This window comes from Felis catus, chromosome D1, assembly GCF_018350175.1.
Source record: "Felis catus isolate Fca126 chromosome D1, F.catus_Fca126_mat1.0, whole genome shotgun sequence".
In the NCBI taxonomy this organism is placed as follows: domain Eukaryota; kingdom Metazoa; phylum Chordata; class Mammalia; order Carnivora; family Felidae; genus Felis; species Felis catus.
In genome coordinates this window covers 4,713,431-4,732,385 of record NC_058377.1, presented here as the reverse complement: position 1 = coordinate 4,732,385, position 18,955 = coordinate 4,713,431, and the positions used below count along the sequence as shown (strand labels likewise).

Genomic DNA, 18,955 nt, shown 5'->3' with positions numbered 1-18,955 from the left:
TATAATTTATGTATAATAACACCTTTTTAAAGGAAACAATTTGTTGATATTTAACATATGTAAGGAGTAATGAAGCTATCACCACAGTAAGAGAGTAAACACATTGCATCACTCCCAAAAGTTTGCTCCTGCTCCTTTCTAACCCGTCTGTCCTTCTCCTTTGAGGAGGCATTGGAAAGTCTCCTGGAGATTGTTTGAGGGTTTGTAAAGATGATTCTTTGTGACAGATACATTGTCAATGTCTGATGGATTCCTCGTTGTCTCCAATATTATTTCGGCTTCTCCATATTTGAGCCTACCATTTCTCTCATGGCTCTGATGTGTTTGGAATTCTGTGGAAACATAACATTATTACTGCCTCCCTCGGAATTTGTGCATTTCTAATTTACCTCTGGAGAACTGTCCTTGCTGTGAATATACTAAAGTACCTTAGATTTTTTAAATCATAAATAAGCAGAAAATTTTATACTCACTGTGCCTTTATATGCACTCAGTATTACAAATTTCACTCTAATCTGTTCAACTTTCACTATCATTTAAACTGAACTATTTAAAAATTTCTGTAGAAATGTCTTCTTTGACCCATGTTTTTTTTTTTTTTTTAAGTTCTGGTATAATGAACATAAAATGTAATATTAGATTCAGGTGTACATTCACCTGAATGTACATGCAATTCTTTACATTTCTCAGTGCTCATCACCATAAGTATACTCTTGATTCCCTTCACCTCTTTTGCCCATCCCCCCACCAATCTCCCCTCTAACCCATGTGTTCTTTAGAAGCTTATTTAATCTACAAGGTTTTTGTCATTTTCCAGCTCTCTTTCTGTTCGTGAGGTCTGACTTGACTCATTTATGGTCTACGAACATACTTCCTATGATTTCTGTTATTGTGGTTGTTCAGATGTATCTTATGGCCACAAATATGGCCCATCTCGGTAAACGTTCTATGTGACCTTGACAGGAATGTATAATCTTCTGTTGGATGAAGTATTCTACAGATGGTAATGGATCCAGTTGATTAGTGATGCTGTTCAGTTCATCTGTGATCTTACTGAATGTCTATATACTGGATCTGTCAGTGACTGATAGAGGGTATTGAATTATCCAGCTATAGTAATGGATTCAGTTCTTTCTACCAGAAGTTCTGTCAGCATTGGCCTTGTGTATCTAGACTCATCTGTTGTTAATGCATGCACATTAGAAATTGTTGAGTCTTTTTGGAGAACTGACTTCTTTACCATTGAAATAATGCCAGTCATGATCCCTGACAATTTTCCTTACTCTGTAGTGTTTGAAGGATAATTTCCCTGGCTACAGATAGTTTAATGTTTCTCTTAACACTTGAAATATTTCATTCTTGATTGTGTGGTTTATGAAAAGAAGTCTTAGGTATTTCTTATCCTTGTTCCTCTTGGGTAAGGTGTTCTTGCGCCCCTCTCTCCTTATACCTCCAACCCCTGCTCCAGATTTCCAAAGCTATTTTAATTATCCATAGTTGAATATTATATATTAAGCATAGTTGATGGGTTTATTGTTGTTGTTAGTTGTTTCTATGTTTGTTTGGGTATTTGTCCTGCTGTTGATTTTTTAAGCATCCTGGATCTGTGATTTGGTGACCAGTATTCATTTTGGAAAATCCTCAGTCATTATTGCTTCAAGTCTCTCTCCTCCATTGTCATGGTACGCCTAACATGTGTGTGTTTCACATTTTGCAATTGTCTCACTGGTCTTGGGTTTGCTGTGCCATATTTTTATTTTTATTTTCTTTGTGTTCCTTTTTGGAAGGTGCTACTGGCATTTCTTTAGCCTCAATGATTCTTTCCTCAGCTATGTTGAGTCTATTAATGAACCCATCAGAGGCATTTTTTATTTCTGTTATGGTGCTCTTGATATCTCGAATCACTTTAAACTGTTAGAGTTTCATCTCTCTGCTTACATTCACCATCTCTTTTTGCATGATGTCCACTTTTTTCATTATCTGCATTATCATAGGAATGGAAGTGGTTTTAAGTTCCCTGACTGGTAATTCCTACATCTCTGCTCATTCTGCTCATCTCTGTGATTCTAGTGCTTGCTGTTTGTGTTCAAACTGTGCGGTTTTTACTTAACTGTGCCTTGTAAGTTGTGTGGAAAGCTAAATGTTATGTGCTGGTAAAGAAAATGAGGTAAATAGAACATGAGTGTGAGGTATTTATATTTATATGGCTGGGGGTTGGGCTTAATTTACTGCCAGGTGAGACAGGAAGGAGAGAGCCCTGGAGTTGAGTATTTTCCCTCGGCTGTATCAGTTACTCTTTGGGAAATCCCCAGTTAGGCTCTTAGTTTCTCTTGAGGGCAGATCTTTTCTGGAAGAACAGAATACTTTGGAATTTATTTCTAAATGAGTATTTCACCCTCTCCCTGCCACTGTAGAAAACTTTCCTTCACAAAGAAGCACAAATATTTAAGTATTTGGTGAGTTCATATTCCTTTTCACTTCCCCTGCCAGTGCGGCTGGGTGACAAGGGACAGGGAAGCTCAGAAGTTCCTAAGTAGCTTTTTGATAGCATGATGATATTCTGATGTCCCGGCAAGAGTTTAGGGCTGGCCTTAGCCTCTCATCATCCTTTAAAACTTTAGAATGGGGAAATATGTTAATGGTGTCAAAACTGGGTCATGTCTAGATTTGATTGAGCTAGAATTTATCAGGGGTGACTGAGGTCTGCAGAGCACTTTTTGCTCTTTTTTTAAACATTGGCTGTCATTTCTGTTGTTGTTTGTGCTTTAGCTCTCTCCGTGTTTTATTCTTTCTCTCATTTGGTGGCTTTTATTTCATTTGTAGCAGTCTGGAAAAGCTCATGGCACCTGATGTGCTATAACTGTATGAATTCAGCAAACAGCCAACTTCATGTAATATTTCAGAAGAGCTTTCTAGAGAATGAAAGAGACATATCTTAGTTCAAAGGTTTTGCCCACTCTTCCTCCCTTCCTTCCTTCCTGTTTCTTTATTTCAGGATTTAAAAATAATCCTAGTTCTAAACTTCAGTGTGAATACTGGGTTTAAAAAAAAATAAGTGAGGGAAATGACGATTTAGAGCATTTTGTAAATGTCTGTATTATCAATGGTCAAAATTGAATAGGCTGAATAGACTGTTTATATTCATTCAATATGAACAGATTTTTGGTTGAAAAAAGCTATTTACGTTGTGCTCTTTAACAGAAATTGTGAAGTAACATGACTTAAATAGGAAATTCTATTTTTTTCTTATTTTTTAATCCTGTGAATTAATTATGCAAAATGTAGGCTTTTACTAATAATGTTTTTACAACAAATTTGTTTTTTCCCCTCTTAGAGCCTCTAGAATATCATGGTAAGAATTTAAGCTTTAGTTTTCTTTTCAGTATTTTCTCAGTACTGGTGTTTGGTGTGGGTTTTTTTTTTTAATGTTTGAGTGAGAGAGACAGAGTATGAGTGGGGGAGGGATAGAGAAGGAGACACAGAGTCCGAAGCAGGCTACAGGCTCCTGCCTGTCACCACAGAGCCTGATGGGAGGGTAGAACCCATGAACCACGAGCTCATGACATGAGCCAAAGTCAGACACTCAACCAACTGAGCCACCCAGGCACCCCTTGATGTGCTTTTTACTTCAACTAAGAATAAATATGGTGATGTCTGTTGTCTAATTGATTTGTTAACTCTTGAAATTCATCTTTCTCTTCCCTGTTCAGAGCCTAAGTGACAATGTGGAGGGAGTTACCATCTCAAGATAAGACATCAGGAGGAGGAACACATCACCAGAAAGAATGAAACAAGTTATGATATGAGCCTGAGGTTTGGAGTGAGTACTTTGCCATGACCTGGCTCTTGCTGAAATGTCACAATAAGAAAACCCTTTTTGAGTCTATCAAGAAGCCTAAGCTTAGAGAAGAAGCCAGATATTGCCAGGCAGGGTGTGTGTCACAAGAGAGGTTTAAACCAGCGTTTTGAGTCTGAAGTGGAGGGAGCCATTTGTGCCAGGAGAGCATGAGTGGAAATGAATTTGTTGCAAATGGGGGTAGACTGTGGTGGTTCTATGGCGCTGTTGAGAGCCAGGGTGGCTACCTGACACTTAGCAAACCCTCCAAGGCTGGTGTTTATCCCTTTGAATGCAGCAGTGGTGGTGGTGAGAAAAGTGATCTCAGGGCATGAGAGCTCTCACACTAGGCCAACAGAAGAGAAGTTTGCACTATATGGTCAGATGAGAGAATTAATCCCTGTTAGAGGAGTCTGTTCTAGAGCTTACATGTGTTATCCACCTGTAATTGGGTGCTTCGTGTGTGTTGAATAATATTCCTGTAAGGTTGGAGGGTAATGTTCGCATGTTGGGATGAAAAAAGTTTGTCTTCTAGGAAATGCCATTAATCCAAATCCTCCAGCCACTAAGTGTAAAGCTGAGATTGTACCCTTATGTTTGATTCCAAAGACCTTGTCCTCCAGGGCCCCCAGGCTTGGGTTCATGAAAGGCAATCTGTGAGCAGCAGGAAGACATCCAAGGCCTTTGAGTAGTCAATCAGTCAGCAGTTTGAGCTTTCCTTGATATTCCAAATAGCACCTGGGGGTGTAAGTAGCTCAAATCGAGACTAAATGATGGTTTTGTTTTTGTTTGTTCCTTAATTTGCAGCGACCTATGTATGTACCTTAATAACTGGAGGAGAGAAATGTAAGTTGATAGGATTTGATTTTTCTGTTTCATCTCTGGTGGTGACATAAGTATTTGAAGTGATTGAATTTCCCAAGAAGGGTGTTTCCAGATGGGAGAGAAATTAGAAGATATTGTATTGTGTTGCTCCATTTTGGACAATATTTTAAATAGCACTCTCATTGAAATAAGGTTTTCTTAGGTTTAAAATGCTGCTAAAACTTGATTCCTTCAGGCACAATGGGAAACCTAAAATGTTAGTTACACCCACCTGTCAGATCATGTGTCTGTGCTGCTAATACACTGGGATTATTCGATGTCACTGGTTTGGTAACAAACTTAGAAAATGTTTTCTCTCCTTTTAGTTTACAGAGAATAACTGAGAAGATCAATACTTTTAAGAAAGAAAACAGAGAACTTTACTTCCTGAAGAACTATCCATTTGGGAACAGAAGGTAGCATGGCCCTTTCAAATATTTTTTGTGATTTCATTTTGGTTACTTCCACTCTAGTAGATCACCCTACTGACCTATTCTATGTGTTCTATAAGCAGTACCAATTCAAGACAAGCTTCACAAATGTAAAGAGCTACCTCTTTATTTGTGAAAGGAGTCACACATTAGAAGGTAGGTTTATCTAGCACTATGCTTTTTTTTTTTTAATTCTGATTCCTTTTTCGTGTTTTATACAACAATGAATTAAGGAAATGTCTTCAGGAAACTAAGAGAGAAAGTAATTTTCTCTCTGATGAAGCTCTTAAATTGAAGGTGAGAATCCCTTCTTTGCCTGGATTGCATTCTGAAAAACACAAGTAAAAGTAATGAATTATTATTACTCATTCAACACGTTTTGTTGAAGGAGAACATCAAAATAGTTGACCACTTTAATTAAATTAAAAATATTAGTGTTTATTAATTTTTTGAAAGACAGAGACAGAGCACAAGCAGGAGAGGGGATAGAGAGAGAAGGGGAGACACAGAATCCAAAACAGGCTCCAGAGTCTGAACTGTCAGCAAAGAACCCGACACAGGGCTCAAACTCACAAACCACAAAATAACGACCTGAGCTGAAGTCAGATGCTTAACCGACTGAGCCACCCAGGCACCCACTTTAATGAAATTTTAAATGACACCCTTCAAAGTGCACTTGCTACCTTGCAAACTCAGAGAGAGACAGGAATGTGAAGAATCAGGAAGTGGTAAGAGTTGGCTGCTGAGTTTTACTGTAATTTGGCTTTGGAGGCTTTTTGTTCATTGGGTGAAGTAAGCACAGCATATTTGCTTGCCATTTACCACAGTAGAGAGTGGGCCTCTGGGAGCCAAACTTCTTTCTGAACAATGAGCTGGAATTTCAGTAGGAGCACCAAGATAAGTTTTGCCATTTCAAGGACTAGGAGTCCATTTCAAGGACTACCTTTTGTTTTCACAACTAGGTAATTATCACATCATTCACCTCTGCCCTCCAAGATATTTAGAAAATCCCCAAATATAGTTGAGAGAGAAAGGGTGATAGCCAAAGTGTATAATCCTTTCCTTTTAAAAAAAAATATTTTTAAATCATTCTTTATTTTTTTTAGTGAGACAAGGCATGTGAGTGGGGGAGAGGGGCAGAGGGAAAGAGAGAGAATCTTAAGCAGGATCCATGCTCAGTTTGCAGCCCAACACAGGTCTCGATCGCATGATCCTAGAATCATGACCTGACCCAAAATCAAGAGTCTGATGCTCAACTGACTGAGCCACCCAGGTGATCTGTAGTCTCTTTCTCTCTTAAGGCTGAACAGTGAATTCTCAACATGAATGGGGGAGGGGGGATACACACACACATACACATATACATACATATGTATACCACTAAGAAAGCCATTTATGAGTTGTTAGACGTGAACTATCTTCCACCATCTTTGTCTTCTAGTTATATTTATGCCTCAAGGTCTTTGTTTATTGCAATGCATGATCTTATTGCTGTGCGATCAGTTTTCTGTAAAAGTCTTTTCTCCTATCTGTCTTAACCACAAGATTCAAATGTTGAATTCAAGGATGTGGAGCTAAGAGACTTGAGGTCCAATAACTGTCAACTGGAAGGTATATTTTCTGTTGGGAAGAAATCTCCATATAATGGCCATGACTGCATTGGAAAGGGAAAGAATATCTTCATGTCTTCAATGTTCTTGCCCTTTTTCTGTCTCACGAAAATCAAGACTCAGGTCGTGTGCACCTTTATAAAGAAAACCCCCTTTTTTTCTTTTTTGCAGAAAATAAAAAGGCCCTGGAAGACAAGTGTAATGCATTGAGGACTGTGAAAGCAACAAAGGAAGCAAAAGTCAAACAGCTGAAGGAGAAAGCATATCACCTAGAAGAATTCTATGAACAAAGAAAAGTGGCTACAGAAGAGTAAGATATTCATGTGAGAACTGTCACAAGTACTGCATTGTAAGAAAGAATGTGGCAGCCAATAGAGATAATTATATTTCTTTTGGAACTGGATCCAGAGTATTTTGCCAAATGCATTCAGTGGAATTGTGCCTGCCCTTCCTACCTTGCTTTCTGTAACCTGCATTTTCCTTTCTGCCCTAAGTGCTTGTCACACATTGTGTCATGAATTTGGGGCCAAAGAGGGAATGTACCAGCAGTAACGCTGATACCTGGGTCCACTGTAGATACACCTACATTGTCCTATAGGTTTCAAGCCCATCACACTGTTTTGTCATCCAGCAATTAGGTCATTTTGTTCAGGGCCAGACATGGGTCAAAAATGGGGGGGGGGGGGGCGGAATTTGAATTATCTTGCTACAGACACAATAGAAACTGCTTTCTGAAAAGTGGGTGGGGGTACCAGCTGTACTGAATCCCTGCATCCATTCGGCCAGTGAGATTGTTCAGTGCAGGCCCAATCCCTAAGAAAGTCGAATTGTTTCCTGTCCCCTGAGGTTTTAAGTGTAACTCTTCTGAGTCTTGACCAAAGCCTGCAGCTTCACTAGGGCTCATCTTTGCTGGCCACCCCTGAACTACATTTGTTTACTTCTAAGTCTTTGCCCATAAGGTTGTTCAGCTTCTTTGCCATTCAGATGTATGCCCCCCAAATCAATGATGAGCCCTAGGAAGATTGGGTCCAACTGCCAGGCTGGCTTTGTCCTGGGCTTCCTTCCTATTTTGGTCTTGTGTGTCTTCATGGGGTTGTTAAATATTTGGTGCATTCACTCACATGCTTCCTCCTTTGTACAGTATTTCCTTTTGTTCTCAGGACATCAGGGACTTTAGAGTCCCTCACTCATGTTGGAAAGTGAACTCTTCCTTCTCTTCCCTGGAGACTCAGCTTTATGTTAGTCCTTTCCACACCTGGGGTCAGGGTCTGCTCTGTCTCACTGGCATCTTCTGTTTTTTTTTGTTTTTTTTGTTTTTTAATTTGTAAGCTCTTTCTGTGAGTACAGTGCCCTGACCACCTTTCTATCTTCAACCCCTTACAACAGAGCCACTACATTACAACCACGCCAGAAAGCATTTGCTGAAGGACTGCCTGAGGCCAGAAGGAAATGCATGTGCCTTTCTGTGTCTCATGCTTTTGTGTCCATTTCTAAGAGAACTTCAATTTTGCATGTGATTCTTGAGTACATTAAGTGTCAATGTGAAAGCCTTTAAATGAACACCACAAACAAAATAGTCTGAGGGCAACACAACAAACCAGCCTTTCTAAGCATTGCCTTTTGCTGCCTTCACTATCAATGGAACCAGTCTTGTTAAAGTAGATTGGCTCCATGAAGTTGAGATTTTTCCATCTGAAATATGTTTCCTGGAAATAAACCCAGACTGTGTGACATTTCATATCAGGTTATACTTCAGGAGATGTTGCCCCTCTATGATTGGCCTTTTTCTCCACTAGGATATGTAAAGGTGGAGGCAGGGGTTGGAGTCCTGACCTCTAGCAATGTCTGGGAGTGAACTGCAATGTTGGTGAAGCCATAGTCTGGGAGGTCGTCTTTCAGGGTGATTGTGTCATGGTACAACTTTTGGACTAAGAATCAGGGCTCCCCATGGAGGTGTAAGACTAGTGATGATCCCCTGCCTTATCCTAATGGGTACAGTTGGTCAAACATGGTTTTTCACACTGATTAAATGAGTCTTCACCATCTCAAACAAAGACCAACTCTGGGAAGGCACGAAGTGCAATGTTATTTGATGACTTTATGATGAAGGAGAGGAAAAAGAGAACTAGAAAGACAGTTCCGATAGCAGAGACGTGGCAACAGAGGTTGAATTTTCTTTAACTTAAATGGGGTGTTCACCTCCTTTCTCTGATTGTGTTGTCAGTCTGTGCATTTATGGGAGAGGTGGGGGAAGGGATACCTGCATAGGCCTTCAAGAGTGCTGGGAGGTAAAAAGGGAGAATTTCTGGATCTTGGTCCTGACTGTATGTATCTTTCCTGTCTTAGGAAGCTGAAAATGATAGTGTGAACTGACGGCAAAGAAGAATCAGCTGGCAGCTTCAGGTAAAATTTGAAAATAGCTACAGAAAGGGCTCCTGGGGGGCTCAGTCGGTTAAGCGTCTGACTTCAGCTCAGGTCATAATTTCACAGTCCATGAGTTTGAGCCCCGCGTCAGGGTCTGTACTGACAGCTCTGAGCCTGGAGCCTGCTTCGGATTCTGTTACCTCTCTGTCCCTCCCCCATTCATTCTCTCAAAAATGAACATTAAAAAAAAAAAAAGGAAAACAGCTACGAAAGAAATAAGTACAAGTGAGTTCAGCTACTAATTACCAGCAGCTCATGAAACCTCTGTTCATTTTTTTTGTTTTTAACCTTTTTACAATGTTTAGACTCAACTTAGTAATATAAACAAAAATTCAGAGATCATATGCATAGACTATTAACAGATAAAAAAGGTAAGTTTTAGAAAGAACAAAACAATTAGGTTTTTAAACATTTGCAGATCTCAAGCAATAGCCAGACTGTGTAAGAAACTTTGTCCATGCCAATATTCCTTGGGGGTGGTGTCAATTGTCATAATCTATAGGAGAGCAGTGTGTTGTACGATGAATCATAACCATCAACATGGTAGTGCCATTCCATGGCCCTCGTCTTTGGAACCCTGGGAAACCTGGTGAGCATATAAGTTAAAGAAGAATAGAGCTTTATCTGAAAGACACTTGTCACATGATGAATTAGGGAAAGATTGAAAGTGGGAAGGAATTCTATGAATTCTGAGCCCTACGGGCATGGAATAATGAGTAAGGAAAGGATGTAACAATAGCTTTGATCCTACTGTACATTTATAATCATGTGAAAAGTGTTTCATGTGTAAGAATAAATTGTATCAGGGGACAGATATGAGGTTGTTGGAAACGTGGGCAGATTATTTAAAATCATACCCAATATTGGGTCTTATATGACAAGAGCAATTGTAACTCACAGGCAACAAATTGAACAAACACGGGAACAGCTGCAGCAGGCAGAGCTCACCTTTAGATACCAGGTAACCTGAGTTCTGCCTGACATACTGAACCCTTAGCACCTCATGCGGGTGAGTGTAGCAGCCCTTGGAATCCCTAACCACGGGCTTTTCATTGTTGGCTTTTTCAAATCGTAGCTCATGATAAGAATGCTCAGGACAACCAGGTAAGTGTTTTCTTGTTTCCTCCTCTTTCTTTGGTGCACAGTCTGGCACGACTGAAGGTGGATGTGTTGTTTCTCCCTCAGATCAAGACTCAGATCTGGGATAGGGAGATGGCGGAGTAGGGCAGGGAGGTCACTTACTTGAAATACAGGTGTGGTCATTTGACTTGCGTTTTTATGGGTGTTTCCAGGGATGATGCGTGCACTGTTTGTTGTCTAGAAGACGACGTGGTGTTGCAACTCTTATATAAGTCCATTATTTTTCTGTATCCAAGACTGGACAGGATGGAAGCAAAGAGGGTGCCTGAGGGATACACAAGTCAGAAACCAATGGCTGCAAGACCAGAGATGCAGAATCCTCCAAGGAGAGGTAAGGAGCATGTTGTGATGTGCCACAGTCCAATTTCTGCTGTGCAGCCTATTCCTGTGGGTGATCATCTGTGGTCTGGAAAGAATCACAAGCACTAAGGACAGCAGGTGGTCTGAAGGGGTGACAGAAGGGTGTTCTCCTCTGGTGCCGCAGGCAATGAGGCACTTGTCCCTGTGACTGGTGGAGCTCATGCCCCTCCTCTGTGACCCTCCCACCTCCTCTAGCATCCCCCTGTCTGAAGAGCCTGGAAAGGATGACAGGACATGGGCCCCATCCACCCAGACTCAATGTGAAGACTTTATTTGAGGAGAAGGTCATTTATTCACTATTTTAATGGTCTTTATTTTTGTTTGTTTTTGGGAACTGTAGCCCTACATCCCTCAAGTTCCATAGAGCTTAGCTTAGTCCTCTGATGGTATCAGTGCCACTCTGCAGCTTCACTGCTAACTTCTCATAGTTTTCCTTTTCTCAATAGTGTAAAATTAGTCTTTCATTATGTAATAACTGCTCTCATGTGGAAGGCAGCTTGTAGATAAGCTGAGAGATTGAACAATTTGCCTGAAGTCTGAAGAAATGCACCCTTCTTGAGATCCATTGAGGATATACACCAAACCAGTATTCTCAATTTTATTCTTTTATTTTTTTTAAGTTTATTTATTTTGAGAGAGAGAGAGTCTGGGAGGCATAGAGTAAGAGGCACAAAAAGAGAACCACACGCAGGCACCACAGTGTCAGAGGAACCCAATGCTGGGCTCAAATTCACAGGCTGTGAGATCATGACCTGAGCCAAAATCAAGAGTCAGATACTTAACCGACAAAGCCACCCAAGCGTCCTCATATTTATTCTTAATCTGTAATGAAATCGTGATTTCCCATGATGTGTACTGAGAAACCTGTTTTACTGATGACTTCTAAATTGCTAGTTGTGCCTGACCAGTCCACAGTTATTTGATTACAAAACAACATGAACTAGGGTACCGTGAGGTCTTTATCAAGGTGAGGGATGGTTCTCCCCCTTGTCCTTGGGGGTCGCCTGAGGCATGTGGGATACCCTCTGCCTCTGGTCAGGGACCTGAGTGTAGGGAAAAGTTTAAGATATTTGAGGAATGAGATGAGGGATTGTTTTCATTCCACACAGTCCTCTAAAAGCAGAAAAAACCTCCGTCCCTTCTAGGATCTTTAGTAGATCCAGAAACTGCTGAAACCTCTGTGAATTACAGCAGCTCTGATTATACCAAGAATGCAGACGAGGACAAAGTAAACACTAGGGCCATTCTCAGTTGTAACTCTTTCGGGAAGCCCTCATCTTTCTGTACAGCACACTCTCCCGGCCTTGTCTTGTTGTGTGTGTTCTGTGTCTGTTTGTTCTTTGTTTTCCAAATGCACACCCATAACCCAGGAGCCCACAGACTTCTGACTTTTTAGTCTGTCAGCTTTCTGTGGCAAGTTTAGAGGTGAAAAGTGCTTAGAGACTGAGTACCTTAAGGTTTTTCCGTGTGGTTCAGGAAATAATGAGAGGAGGATGACCCCACACTCCAAACAGAAGCCTCCTGGGCTGGGTGACCCCTTCCAGACCTCACCTCTGTGGGAACAGTGTGGCTGCTGTGTCTTCCTTTCTTGATTCTGGCTAGGAGATGAACCTGTTAGAAAGTCTGTCATATTGTTTAAAATTCAAAAGTGCAAAACGACATCATGACTCCAACTTAATATTTTGTGCCCTGTACCATTTAGAGTGGTCTTAGATAAAGTCAGTGTCATCACGTATCACCTTCCCATATTTGTTGGTAAATGAGTTGTCTGGAATCCTTCCAGCTATACCTTAGGTAAAAAGAGTTTGAACACTGTGTCCTTCAATTATGTTTATATGAGCAGTTTCTGGTTGTGTCCCCAGTCACTGTTAGAGCTCATACAGTCTCATGACACATACCAGGAGTTTTATACCAAAACACTTGCTTTAAATCTGTTATGTGAATTTCTACCCCTTTTTTCTGTTGGGCATAATTACTCTGTGTCCTGTAGTATGCTTAAAATCAGAATTCCCTATGAATTAAGATGAACACATCTGAGCTTTGTAGACATTCATAAGTAACTTATTTGTCACAGAAGATTCTCATTCCCCTGCAAGATTCCAGGCATCCTCCACTCCCCAGAGGTCTCAGAGGCCTTTGACAACACTTCAGCAAGGAAGACTCCTTTCTCAGCGAGAGAAGCAGAGGAGGCAAAGTGAGGGTCCAGCTGCAGAACTTTTCGCCAGGAGTGGCTATGATTCCATGAGCAGAATATGAGCCATTTATTCCCACTCATTTTTTTGTGTTCTTAACATACCAAAAACAGAGCATCTGGAGTAGCCGTAGAGGAGGGATGCAGGGTGAACCTGGACATCGATGGCTGCCTGTCCAGAGAATGCTACTTCATTAGTCTGTAATTACTTCTGTTAACCCTCTAGGACAGGACCCTTGCCATTCTACTTCCGCAGACATGGGCAGTGATGAGTGGTGGCAGTAGGTTAACCTCTTGCATCTACTACCCCAAGCTGTAGGTGGTTTCCAGTGGCAGGGATGGAGCTTTCAGGTACTGATGCTGCTCTCTTGGATCCTGGTGGCAGAGAAGGTGGCAGGTGCGAACACATTCTTCTCTGGTTTTGATATTTGTTCTCTTGTCTGGCATATGAATGTAGCTGTCACTTCTGTTCTGCAGGGCAGTCTGGATCCTGGGGACCTCCTCTGTTAACTGGACGATTTTGCATGCCCTACCCTAGAGGCGCCCCGCCCCCATAGACTATTAGGCACATCCACCTCCTGAACCTTGGTGGCCCTGGGGCCACCCCAAACCCCTCCACCTGCAACACTTGGTAAGATGATCTGAGCACTAGAAGTTGACTTGTAAAACACACTCATCTTATTTTTGTTGGTGTTAGGCCTTTGGCCGAGGTGCAGGGGCAGTGCCACAGACCATTGTGATACAAGGGGAATGTGTCTGCTTCCATTGCCACATTCCTCAAGTTTCTCATGCTCAACATATCATCTTTGTCATTTCCCCCACCAGGTGTTGGTACAGGCCTCTCTTGTGGGGAAGGAATGGGACCGTGTGCAGAAAAGCAGACAGAGCAGTTCAGCAGTGATGCCCTATACACAGTCCATGTGCTGGGATCTGTGAGGCATGAGGCACAACGTAACGTGTGTCCATCTAGTTGTGCCCCCAGCCATCTATAGTTGTTCGATGAGTGAGGAATACATCTGAATCAGGGCTTTTAGGAGTCTTCATTAGGTTATAAGGGATGGTTCTTCAAGTTCTTCTTGGGGATCACCTGAGGCATGTGGGACACCCTCTGCATCTGATTTGGGATCTGACTGGAGCAAAGAGTTTAAGTTGTCAGAAGAATGAAGGGTGGGTTTTGTTTTTGTTTTTGTTTTTGATCTCTAAACAGTCTACTCAAATCAAAATAAACCTCCATCCTTTCTAGGGCCTTTAGCAGATCCAGAAGCAGGTGTCACTTCCAAGAGTGACATCAACACTGGCTCTACCAAAACTGCCAAGAAGCATAAGGTAAATGCTGTGGCATTTTCAGTTCTATGTCTTTCCAGAGAGCCGCATCTTTCTGTGCAGCACACTCTCCTGCCACTGTCTCTGGTTTGAGTGCCGTATGGTATGGGTGCTGTCTTTTTTTCCCCCCAAATGCATAACCTTTACCCATGAGTCTACAGGCTTCCCTGTTTTCCACCTGGCATCTCTTTGTGGTACCTTTAGAAGCTAAGCGTGCTTAAGGGTGAGGACCATAGGGCTTTTCCAACGTGTTCCCGGAATAAATCAAGGAGGATGACACCACACTCCACTTGGAAGTCTCCTACCTTGCCTCATTCTTTCCAGATCTTCTCAATGTGAAATCATTACTTTTGCTGTTTCTTCCTCTCCTGTTTCTTTCTATCAAGGGTTTTCACATGTTCAGAAAAATCTGTGGGTATCCTTACAGTTTGAAAATGAGAATTGCCTTCACTCCAACTTATATTTTTGTATGCGTCATTTAGAATGGTCTTAGACAAAGTAAATTTCATACCCGTCAGCATTCCATCTTTTTTTTTGGTAAATGTGCTGTCCAAAATTCCTTCAAGTGTGCCGTGGGTATAAATACTGTAAACTATAAGAGGTGACATATTTGTCATAGAAAACATGCCCTGAAACTTAAGTTGTGAAGAGAAAAAAATCCAAAATTACCTGTGTGGCAAGTCCCCACCTTGTCCTTCACTTGTGTTCACATGAGCACATTCTCTTGTGTCCTGTGTCACAGGTACAGCTAAAACATAGAAACATACACCAGAAATCAAAGTGCATTTGTGTTAATTTTGTCATTTAGAATTTCAGCTCACTTTTCCAGAGGACACAATTACCCTGCAAAATGTACTGTACTTAAGCTGAGGAGTACCTCTGAATTCAAATAAATTAGCTGAACCCAACTAACATGTATAGGTTACCTGTTTCTCTAAGAGCATGCTTATCCAGGTCCTCTGCAGGATCTCAGGATCCCCATCTCCCCATGTGTCTCTGTGCCCATGGATAGCACTTCCAGAGAGGAGGAGACCCCACTGTTGAGAGAGAAGTAGATTGGGCACAGGCAAGGGCTTAGAGGCAGAGCTTTGAGCCACGAGGGCTATGATTCCATGTGTGGAGACTGTGACTGTCATTCCTTCTCATTCCGTAGTTCTTCACATATAAATAAGCAGCCTCTGTGGTGGAGGGTGATGAGGGGTGGGAGGGTGATCCTGGACATGGATGCCTTCCTATCTGGAATATGCTACGTTGTTAATTTGACATTAAGTCTACTAATCTTCTAGCAATAGAGCCCTTGATGTTTCTACATTTCCCAACACTTGGAGACACTAGTTTATCCATCACATCCGTTCCCCATCCCAAAGCTGTAAGTGGAACCCAACGTATGGGTAGAGATTTTGGCACTGATGCTGCCCTCTTGGAACCTGGTGGTCAGCAAGCTGGCAGGTTATGAGCACTGCTTCTTTGGGTTTCTGCTCTTTGCTGGTGTTGGTGCTTTGTTCTATCCTATGAACATAGCTTTTTTTTCTATTCTGCAGGCCATTATGTATGCAAGAGGGCCTGTTCCTTTCCCAGGATTGCCTTGCAGGCTCTATCCCATGGACCGCCCTTCACTTCCAGTCATGGGCTATGGGCCACCTCCCTCTCTTCCACCTACTCTATTTGCTAAGATGACCTGAACTGGATGAGTGGATGGTAAAGTATATTCATCTTCTTCATGACTGACTTTGTGGCAATGATGTAGAGATGGTTGTGAGTCTTGGCAATCCAACTACAACCTGCCTGAGGACACTGTAGCATATCTCAAGTTTCTCAGGACACACATACAATGGGCAGTGTCATTTCCCTGTAATGCAGTGAGCTATATACATCTTTCTTGTCAAAATGAAAGAGGATTTTCTACAGAAAAGCAGACGTATCAGCAGCACTGGTGCATATTTTGGAGGCACAATGTTTTGGGTTCTGTAAAGAATGAGGCGCACCCCTAACTTTTAGAGCATCAGGTGTCCTATGTGAAAGAGGGACATGCATTAAGTGACACAGACCTTGTGATCACCATAATGGAAACACCAGTGAAGGATCCAGTGCAGAAACAGGGGAAACTTGTATCACACAGGAATAGAAGGGAAGTTGAGGACAATAAGCAGAGTTTGAGGAGGTGAAGAGCAGAGGATGGTGGGGTCAGTGAGATGCAGTTGGAGGCCATTCCTGACCACAGCCTGAGCAGGAAGTGTGAGGTTCACACGGAGCTGCTATGTGCGATCACTCTCAGTGCACAACGCAGCGTTCATCTCCAAAATGTCATTTTCGTCAAAGTGCACCTAGGGTAATCATCTAAAAAGGCTGTTGTCACCCTGGGTTTTCTGAAGGTTCTGGATATTTGTGGGGGGAAAATGCCCTGGAGACATGGGAAATTTAAGTTGGTCTTATGGAAATGCTTGTATGCCCAAGTTCATATCCCTCAGTGAGACTAAAAGTGGAGACAGAATCTAGATCAGCTGAGGGCCTGCACTGGCCTTCAGCCTGAGTCAGACTCTTAGTGGGTCAACCTACAATTCAGGGTTGGCCAGAAGCTGCCCCTGCATCAACCTGATTACAGCTTTGCATCTCCTCAAACTTCTCTCACAATATCCTGAGGCTTTGCCTGTGTTCCTGCTGTCTCAGCCCTAATACCAGTTCTCAGTGGGACCTACACAGAGCCTCAGCTGTGTTATCTGTGAAAACAGAGGTAATATTTGTTTCTAAGAACATTATGAAAAGAAGACATTAAATACATAAAGCATCTGCAAAATGTCTGGGAAGTGTCCATTCACCCTTCTCACAGTTTCAATTAAGATATCTCCACACAGTGATCATCAAAAAAAGATGGTCACAGAAGTTCATTAAACTAAGACTGTTAACATGTCAGCCCAGGGACTGGGAATCGCCGTTTTAAACAATGAGACAAGGTCCCTCATTTTTCTATTAAAATTCGGGCCCGGGACGCCTGGGTGGCGCAGTCGGTTAAGCATCCGACTTCAGCCAGGTCACGATCTCGCGGTCCGTGAGTTCGAGCCCCGCGTCAGGCTCTGGGCTGATGGCTCAGAGCCTGGAGCCTGTTTCCGATTCTGTGTCTCCCTCTCTCTCTGCCCCTCCCCCGTTCATGCTCTGTCTCTCTCTGTCCCCAAAATAAATAAACGTTGAAAAAAAAAATTAAAAATAAAATAAAATAAAATAAAATTCGGGCCGTACCAGACAAAGAAAGAAGAGATAATTATGAGAATGTGTACATTCATAGATCTAGATCTGAAGACAATCATTTTCCATTACATACAATCTCACAGATGCAGCCACACACTAAAGTGTTCATCTGAGGCCACAGCCACTGATAAACTACAGAAGACAGAATGCATGTAGGAAAACATAAGATCAGAGGGAAATAAACCAAAATCTCTTTGCCTTATAGGACAACTATTCTGAAATTTGAAGAGGACTGTGCATGGAGACAGACTATGGTGATTACATATACATTTTAAGCAGGTGTCAGATCTGCCTGAATGCTTTCCCTGCCCATCCTGTCTGCTCCACTCTGTCGTTCCTACTGTCCGCTAATCCACCTTTCATCGTTCTATCTCTGTGACAGCGTCTGCTTCTAGGACCATCTACTCTCACTCCCCATCGAGTGCACGCAGTGGGGTTCCTGTACACACAGGTAACAAAGTGTTACCAGAAATGGTGGTGACAGAGGAAAGAAGCAAGATCACCCTTTGTGCAGGGGAGCCCGAGGGAGTTTTCTGGGGTGATGGGAACTTCCTATATCTAGATTGATGGGGTGCTTATGCTCATTTATTTTAGAAATATTCACTGGCTTCCTGGTGCCTTGGGGTCAAATAGATAGGTATCTGTCCCTGGGAAATGGTGGAGTTCTAATGGTGGGGAAGGATGAGGGGCCAGCAGTGACTGTGGGAGAGGAGTGAGGAGGCTACACATAGAGTCAAACCCTTGCCCAGGATGCCAGGTCTCCACAGACAGCACCATGTGTAGGAGGGCTCTGAGGAACGGAGATTTCTTGATCAGACCCGTGAACTACATAATGCTCTTGCAGTTTCCTCACTGAGGGATGGCCAGAGCAGAGGCCAGGAGCTGGAGGACACCCTGATCATGGCTAGATTGGAGCAGGGGACCTGGGGGATTGAGTCAGAGAAAGGGACAGGCAGAAGGTAGCGACAGGGAGTCTGAGAGACAAAGGGGAGAGAAGAGAAGGTACGTTTCTCTGCTGACTTCACCTACATTTCTGTGTGAACAAAAGGGGATTCTTGTCTCCAAGGGAAGGGAAGAGTGCGAGCAAAAAGATAGAGTGACATTCTCAGCTCAAGTGCCCAGGATATCTGCCTTGCTCTTGTGTACCTAACACAGGAAGCCCATGCTTTCTGTCATAATTGGAACTGCAGCTCGTGCCATTTAGTGAAAATCAATCCAATTATGAATCCCTCATCACTCATACTGCAACATCATCATACTGCAACAAAATTAAGTAAACAGAGTGAAAGATACAATACAGGATAAAGTCCAAAGCTAGACCGACTGCAATACTTAACAGGAATACAGCCTATCAGAAAAGGAGGTACCCCAGTGCAGGCATTCAGACACCTGGGCAATATCTGAAAACATGAAAAAAATGTAGTCCGTACTTCAAAAGCAACATTAACTTAGACACAAAGGAATCATGATTTAAGGTTTAGAGAGAAACCATATGACTTCATGGTGCTGTACCTATGAGATCAAGTCTCATCAA

The 18,955-nt window shown here is 42.2% G+C and overlaps 3 long non-coding RNA genes across 5 annotated transcripts in view; 2 read left to right on the top strand and 1 right to left on the bottom strand.

Annotated features, from left to right (window-relative positions):
- Positions 1-3,539: 3,539 nt before the first annotated feature.
- LOC123380315 lies at positions 3,540-9,239 on the top strand. Of its 3 annotated transcripts, none has more exons than XR_006585879.1 (5): positions 3,540-3,820; positions 4,643-4,681; positions 5,026-5,115; positions 6,912-7,063; positions 9,087-9,239. It is a non-coding gene; the product is annotated as an uncharacterized LOC123380315 (long non-coding RNA). The 3 variants fall into 3 exon arrangements; XR_006585880.1 differs by lacking the exon at positions 9,087-9,239 and adding an exon at positions 5,214-5,286 and having other exon boundaries at positions 6,912-7,373; XR_006585878.1 differs by lacking the exon at positions 9,087-9,239 and having other exon boundaries at positions 6,912-7,373.
- Positions 5,242-18,955, bottom strand: part of LOC102900616 — a 71,683-nt gene continuing 57,969 nt past the window's right edge. Inside the window, exons 17-20 of the long non-coding RNA XR_006585877.1 lie at positions 14,848-14,926; positions 12,116-14,770; positions 10,407-10,710; positions 5,242-5,458 (exon numbers count right to left, since the gene is read on the bottom strand). This is a non-coding gene — a long non-coding RNA (uncharacterized LOC102900616). The remainder of the gene's footprint in view (positions 5,459-10,406; positions 10,711-12,115; positions 14,771-14,847; positions 14,927-18,955) is intronic.
- LOC123380316 lies at positions 10,499-17,952 on the top strand. The gene is made up of 5 exons (XR_006585881.1): positions 10,499-10,635; positions 13,333-13,486; positions 14,099-14,181; positions 15,720-15,876; positions 17,627-17,952. It is a non-coding gene; the product is annotated as an uncharacterized LOC123380316 (long non-coding RNA).